This window comes from Carassius auratus, chromosome 12 (genome assembly GCF_003368295.1).
Source record: "Carassius auratus strain Wakin chromosome 12, ASM336829v1, whole genome shotgun sequence".
NCBI classification, from domain to species: domain Eukaryota; kingdom Metazoa; phylum Chordata; class Actinopteri; order Cypriniformes; family Cyprinidae; genus Carassius; species Carassius auratus.
Window position 1 is genome coordinate 8,177,556 of NC_039254.1, and position 8,047 is coordinate 8,185,602.

Consider the following 8,047-nt stretch of genomic DNA (forward strand, 5'->3'; position numbering starts at 1 on the left):
TTGTCATTAGGCGACGGACAAAGACACACAGGACAATAATATAAACCACTGGTGGGATGATGTTAAAAAATATGTTTCAGCAGTTGCATGAATAAATCAATTAAATCTTAAATAAGATTTTAAAAAGTCCCTGCACAGCATTTTTAGAATAAATGTAGTACTTTTTATATATAAAGATTTTATTTGTAATTATTTTCTGCAATTTTATATATTTCCTATTAATCATATTAGTAAATATTATAAATGTGTTTCTAAAATATCACTGCGTTTGTAGCTTTTAAATGTAATTAATCTGTTAAGAATTAAGATTTTAAATAATTTTAGTTTTGGAGCCAGAAAAATAATGTTCAGGTTTAAAAAATAATAATAATTCTATTATGTAATTAGTTACATATTTTAAATATTGTCTTCAAAGTAGTTAGCTATTTTTTGTTAGCTCTCACATTTGTGAAATAGACTTTTAGAAATGAAATACTTATAAAAATGTACATCCACCTTATAACTATAAGGGAAGGCCTTTTGTATTATTTTAAATGAATACTTTTAAATTTATTAATTTACAATGGTTTGGGTAAATTTCTTGATAAAATTTCTTGATCAAACTGAAATGTATAACTGAAAACTGAAAACTGAAATTGTATATATATATATATATATATATATATATATATATATATATATAATATATATATGTTCCCAGTATTCATAGTATCAGTTTGTTACATTTTATGGGCTTCATGTTTTTTGTTGTTGTTCAACCTATTTTTATAGGCTTATTTGAACATTAATTCAACTCACCTGTTATGTTTGTTTATTTGACTTAAAATTAATTGTAATTGAATGCATGGATATGGAAGTACCTGTGTTCCTGAAAGTTTGTGTTCAAAATGGTAAGGAAACCAAAACACCCTTAAACAAACATTTTTAGCATTATTTATTTAATGTGTGTGTGTGTGTGTGTGTGTGTGTGTGTGTGTGTGTTACATACAGCACATGCTGCAGGTTTCCATCTCTATTTGATCCTGGGCACATAGCCAGCTCTCTCCTAGGTCCACAGCTGAAAACAAACAAACCTCAGTGTACCATACACAGCTACAAGCAGCCGCCACCACAACCTGTTCGCCTTCCCCACCAGGTAGTCTAGCGTGCTCCAGCCCTGTCAAAACGTCCCGCTTTTAATGGCCATCCAACACTCTAATTCAGTCAGTCTTCTGACTCCTAATTTCCGCTCTTTTTCTCTCTCGCTTTCCCACCCTCTTGTGTGTCAGAGTGACAAAGGCCTTTGAACGAGGTTCTTAAATGTGAAACACTCCGTCATACAAAGCCAGTGAGGACAAGGCAGTGTAATGCAGGGATGGCCGTAACGAGCAGAACGAGGGTGACAATTAAGACCAAACAAAAATAAAAATAGCGTCACTGCTGCCATGGTATTAAAAACGGTGACATTTACAGACCTGTATTTAATTACCAGCTCACGCTGTTCGCCAGGTACCCCATTACACCATGTGATAAATCTTTTAAAGCTGGAAGTGTATGTGGGTGTGTTGGGTCGGGTGGTGTTCTACAAAGATGAATGTATATAGGCATTGATCAGCAAAATAAATACATGTACATAGGAAGAAAGAAAGACAAATATTTGGGTAAGGAGCAGGGAGCCCCTTGAAAGGTGCATGAATGCTTAGTGTATGTAAGAGCGTTTGTTTTTGCATGGTGGTGGTGCCTATTGAGGGACTGTAGCTGGCGGCTATTCGCTGTCAGTAAACTTTCTGTAGATGTTGCTTTTCAGCACTGTAGTTCTGTTTTCAATGAAAGTGGAGAGGATCTCGCCTCCACTATTTTTGTGCCAGAGCCAAAAGCATGGAGAACATTTTAAGCGTGTTCATAGGCTATCATCACCCATATGCTTGTGGTCTTGAATGGCACGAGCATGTCAGCTGTGGCAAGTGCTGGAATTCATTCAAGCTTCTCCGCATTCACGCATCTTGCGCTGGACAACAGATGGAAAATGTCTAAGTATGGAAATTACATGCATGCAATTCTCTGATTCCTGTCATTTTGCTAAATTGTGGTTCTAAATCCTTAATATTTCAGTTCTTTTTAATAAAATATCGAATGTCTGATTTCCACACAGAGCACCTGAGATGCGTATCCAATGATCAGATGTTTTTGTAAAACACATAAAGATGTGAGATATTAAATCGTAAGAATTTGAGAAAATCTAAAAAAGTGTATTTATAAAAAACAACATGTGTATTATGTACAGTCATATGCTATGTAAGCTGTCTCAGAATAATAGAGTTTAAAATTAGACATTACATTACATTTGAGAGATATAAAGTCACAGTTATGAGAAATAGAGCTACAATTACTTTTTCTGATATAATTACAAGTTTCTTTAACCAATAAAATGTTTTCAGTGATGTGAAAAACTCATGTGTGCACATGAAGAAAAAAAATCAGCTGTTCATTTCTGTGCATTATTTCATATTTTATCACTCTTTTTCCTCATTATTATCTGTTGAATTCTTAGGGAGCGTCCCTCCTGCTGTACCCACCTGCCCCCCTACATATGCCGGGAAAATGAGAATAGATTGGCCCATCCGTGGATGATGCCAGGTGGCATTTAGACCCCCGAGAAGATACGAGTGCAGTCTATCTACCTCACAGTGACAGACGTTGGGCCTGGAGAGAGAGGAAAAGAAAAAAGGAAGCAAGTCGGAAAGGATGAAAACGGAGGAGGGGGAAAGCAGAAAAACCCTAGTAGGTCCAAACAAATGTGTTGTCCTGCTGAAGGCACGCTTGTTTTCTTGTCATTATCCCAAGCTGCTGTGGCACAGCGAACCAGATGTACATGTGGGAGTACGCAAACGGGCTAGTGACAATAAGAATGCCCTTTTTTGCATTGCCATGTAATCTTAGCCTTTTCCTTGTTTTGAAACCATATTTGAGTTGGATTTGAAATCCTGTTAAATGGATTAGTGAACACTTATACATTCTGGAAATTAAAAATCAGGGAGCACAGATGTGATTTTGCAACACACATGCCTAAAGGTATAATGTTCATTATCACAAAACAATTGTTTCAACTTGTACATCACTTGCTTTATTAAGAATTTTGGGTTGAATTAAGAATATTTCAGGTTAGGTTAGGTTAGGTACATGGTATAATGTTGGTTTTATTTGAGCTGCAAAACTATTTAGTTCATAATTTTTACAGTGATTTTAGGGCATTACCTTGTCGGGGAATTGCAGATACAATTACAATTGTATATACTGTATCTTTACAAATACTAAGCAATTTGTCATACTAAAATAGCATTATATGAACACACATTTTGTTCATATCTTGTGAATATACTTTTGAAAGAGCAAATAGTTTAATGCATTCACGTCTGAAAGAAAAGGAAATGAATTTTTGTGGTAATCAACATCATGCCACAATGGCTGTCACTTGTAACTTGTACTGTACCCGGAACGTTCCTTGAGTTTTGATGCTTTGTCAACAGGACAGCATTGGAAGTCATGCTACATTCTGAGCAAGTCAGCTCTTGCAATGTGTGTTGCAAAAGAATATTAATCATGCAGGGAGGATGGTGAAAGAGTGTCATGTCATTGTTTCCATTGTTGGGAAATACCTGTTTTTCATGTTCTGCAATCCGTTTTCCTCATTCAGAGCAAAAGCCATGACTTCCTGCCATCTGGGTAAGCAGTTTTTATTGTTTTCGAGCATGAAAACAAGAACTCTAATTATAGCATTGTGATTATACTACAGTATGCCAATGACCATGATACCCCTGGCACAGGAGTGGAACGGTTTCTACAGGCCCAGAATGACCCCTTAGTGGCTAATGTTATATGATGAGGCTTTTTCAGGGTGATTAATGAAAAGGATGGGGAGGACAAGAGATGGAGAGATAGAAGGTGAAGGAATGGGGGAAGGGTGATGGTGACAAATCGTTTGGGGGTTCTTCAAAACAACACTGGCAGATAGATGGTGGCAGTGTGTGTCTTTCATTATCAGTGACCCGCTGTTCAATCAACGCCAGAGAAAGACGGCCACAGTCCAGAGAACTGGGCTACAGGACAAAGTATCATCCCATCATCACTCAAGTCCCCCTCTCTTAACACATACGCACACACACACATATATCTTCTCAAACACTCGCCTCTACCCCTCAAACGACCCCACACACATTGATGAGATGTGAGGGTTCTGACCCCAGACTGGATGTGCCCTCTTGCCCCTCAGGACCCAAAGAAAGGGCGCCATCCATGCAGGTGCCATGGTAACACTGTCGTGGCAGGTCGAGTCTCATGAACGATGATGCTGGTGATGTCATTAACCCGGTGGGAGGAGCATCCCACCAGTTTTCCCATAATCACCAGCTGCCTCTTTCCATTAGCATTGAAAATAATTCCTATTGCTTTAATTCCTACCGTATTTAAAAAAATATATATGTATCAAGCCCCTTACAGCATATGTAGCAATATTTCAATTTATTTCAAATTATATTAAACAGACTTAAAATATCAAGTGAATTCTCATATAACTTTAAAAAATGAAGTTGAAATTGGTTAAATTAATTTGATGAGTTAAAGTGATGGAAAACCTTGTTACTAATTGATCATATCATTTTTTATTTTTTTGCAGGGGGCTGCAAGATGGATTATATGTATGATAAATATGTATTTTAATTCAATAGAAAACTATAGTAGTAATAATAATAAGATATTTTGTCTATTATTATTATTATTATTATATAGCTTTTTGAAGACTATGCTTGCAAAAAAACTTTTCATTATTATCCTTACAACTATTCTACTGACAAATTTCTTTTTTAAGGTGAATACATGTAACATTACTCTTACAGTGGGTAGAGAAATTACACTGTCAGCTTAATACAAAATAAATATTCTCCAAATAATATGTTAATATGGATACAGTGTTTGCTTTGGCTACAGAACAGTGACAACATAAAAGCCAACTATTTAATAAGGATCCTTATATCATGCTTAACATTTATCCCAGAGACAAGATAAATAGGTATATAATTACTCACTCTCTCACTCTCTCTCTCTCAGTCTCTCTCTCTCTCTCTGTGTCTGGTTGTGTGTGTGTATACCCTGTATATGTCCTGGCCCCAAAAAGCTTGAATACCCCTGTTTTAATAAACCAAGATGAGGATGAGACAAATGTTGATGGAGGAAGGGTAGCAGGCCAGAGACCTTCTCAGATGTCATCACCAGCCTCAATCGGGCACATTAACGCTGATAGGACAGTTGATTCATAGTCAGATTTTTCTAGGGAACTTTTCGCTTGGCTAAACATAAATTCATATGGGGGGCTTATATTAGCAGTGTACAATAAGTGGAACAAGGGCCAAATAGTGGAAATGGTTTGAGGCAGAAAACACACACAAACAGGCATAGGAGAAGGAGAATATTTGTGGGCTAGCGCTGACTAGATATGGTGATAGATTAAGCACTGTGCCACCCTTTGAAGCAGGTATCATCATTCAGAGTGGCAGCCGATCGGTGAGCACTATAGGACTACCTGCTGAGGATCCTGCAGTAATACAGCTGCTCCACATAATCATAATCTTCACTACACCGCTAAAACAGCCAAAGAAAAGAATAAAATACATGGAGAATAGCAGAAAGAGTTTGTCAGACAAAATGGAACGTCCAGAGAATTAGGTATGACATTTAACAAACACCAAAATTGTACAGATTTGGCATAAAGCAAATGCAAGAGGAAGAAATGTACGAGGAGAAAGATGGAGCTCTGATCCTCTCAATCTCGTAGCGAAGCCGTGGAACAGATGCTAGCAGAAGCATTAACAAAAGAGCGGAGCTTCTGACCGCGAGCCCCTGCGCTTGGCAAGTCCTAGAGGTAATAATGGTTAGCAACCTGAAAAATGTTCTTATCTGAAAAAAGCCCCAGACAGTAATAAATGAAATAATTGTACTAAACACATTAATCCATGTCGGCGGCCCCAGGGGGAGGGTCTGTGAGTGTTAGAGGTAGTGAATGGCACTAACCTGCCAACAAAAAGAGTCTCTCTCTCTCTCGTTCTCTCTCCCTCTCCTTCTCAACCCTCTGCAAACAGTGTATTTTTTGCCCTGCCTTTCGGGAGGCAGGGGTCGTTATTAATCTTGCTGGCTTGCTTAGCTTCAGGCATCACAGCAGGGCAGCATCTGGGAGTGTGTGCACGAGTGTGTGTGTGTGATGAGAGTGTCTGAGCCAGGATATGGATAATGCATGGGCAAAGACTGTGTATGTGTTTATGTGTGTGTGTGTGTGTGTGCATGTACTAGTCTGACTCAGAATGAGGAAGACCAAGCATCTTAAGTCATGTGTATCTCTTAATCGGTGTGTTTAAATGTAAATTACACCAGTGTGTTACGCTGTGCAAGTCACAGGATCATGCATGTGAGTGAAAAAGAATACAATTCAGGACATTTGACTATGATGAATCGCAAAACCATCCCATATTGCTTGTATACTTGCATAGGACAGTGGGCAAACTGAGAAAGAGAATGCATCGATGCTATGAGTACTTGATATAATCAAGTGTTCTGCATCTGCATGCAGCAAGGTCCATTTCCACTGTGCGGACATGATGTAAAGCCTGTTACCAAGTAAAAACTGGTGAGAAAAGAACACGATCAACACAGTAACCATTGCAGGACTGTGGACCTTAAGTCATGCATCCCACAAGCAATGTATATTCTCATTTTACTGGAATCTTAAGTGGACACTATAATGGACAGGCATGTCGGTAAAACCTAAGGCCTTGTTTGCATCTCTTAGAAATACAATTCATCCTCTTGTACCACCGGAAAAAAATAATTCAAATATATCCATGTATGTTTTGTTTTTTTAATGAATTGAAATGTGAAATTAAATTTTTCTTGTTTGTTGCTTTTGGACAGTGCCATCATCCAATGTTTTTGCTCTGTATTTGTTAGTCACATGGCAAATTCAGATGATTTATGTAAAAAAAAAAAAAAATCTTATTTTTTGCCATAAGAATTGCATGCTTACAGTGTCCTGCACCAGTCGAGCAAGTGCCATTGAGATGCACGGGAATATTAAATTATAGGTTTTCCACTGAAAGTCTAAGTCTAAACTACATGCATAATTACATTTGGCGGGTTTTTTTTTTTTTTTTTTTGTCTCAAATTGATCAGTGATCAGATTGCTATCAGTCTCCAGTGCATTTTAAGGGATTTTTATTCTGCTTTGTCAAGTCAGTAAAAACCGCATGCGGTATACATTTATAAATACTCCCTACAGTTATGCACTTTTCTGTTTTTGGTCTGATCAAGCTATTTTATATGCCCAACGTGTAATTGCAGGCGCACGTCTGTTTGATGCATTCTACAATGTCCCATCTAATTTGTATGTTGCCAGCAAAATATAACCTGGCTGTAACTGGCCGAGAATGAACGGGATGCAGAAGAGCAACACTGAGAGGGAGAATCTGACTCCAGTAATTCCTTGCAGCACAAGCAGAATGAAATAAAACACCCCGGGCTACACGAATGGTGTTTCCAGACAGGCAAAGGCGGAAAATATAGAGTTAAATATCATATCTAATAATCATGTTTTTAAAGAAAATCATATTAAGGTTGTTAAGAGGTGCGGCACCAAATGTCAGAACCGTGTTAGTTTCACGCGCTCTCTGATAGATGCGAAGCGACGAGCCGAAGGCGCTCGCGCTGACTCTCAACTCGCGCAGGGTTATTTCCGCAGACGGAGAACAAGAGAGGGAGAGAAGTGTGAAGCCAATCACGTGGCGGGGGAGGGGCTTCGCGAAGTCCTCAGCCAATGGTATCTCCTCAACGGTAATGCGACCCACGTGGGCCTGGAATCTTGTACTTATCAACGAACATGCATTGAATCCGCTCTAGCCAATCATATGGGTCCGAAGTGTTAATCTCAATACGGATTGGCTGGCAGTTTCATACAGTTCTTTATTCATCTCCGTTGTTAACTCATTCCTGCCACACTTTTTTTTTTTTTTGCTATGACTGCCCCGTG

At 38.3% G+C, this 8,047-nt stretch overlaps 1 long non-coding RNA gene across 2 annotated transcripts in view; it reads left to right on the plus strand.

Moving 5' to 3' along the window:
- The window catches only part of LOC113111692 (uncharacterized), a 31,156-nt gene extending 24,020 nt beyond the window's left edge, over positions 1-7,136 (plus strand). Inside the window, exons 5-6 of one of the 2 annotated variants that reach the window (XR_003293348.1) lie at positions 2,531-2,760; positions 3,674-7,136. This is a non-coding gene — a long non-coding RNA (uncharacterized LOC113111692). Of the gene's footprint in view, positions 1-2,530 lie in introns of both variants that reach the window. The other variant, XR_003293347.1, reaches the window with a different exon arrangement.
- Positions 7,137-8,047: the final 911 nt, after the last annotated feature.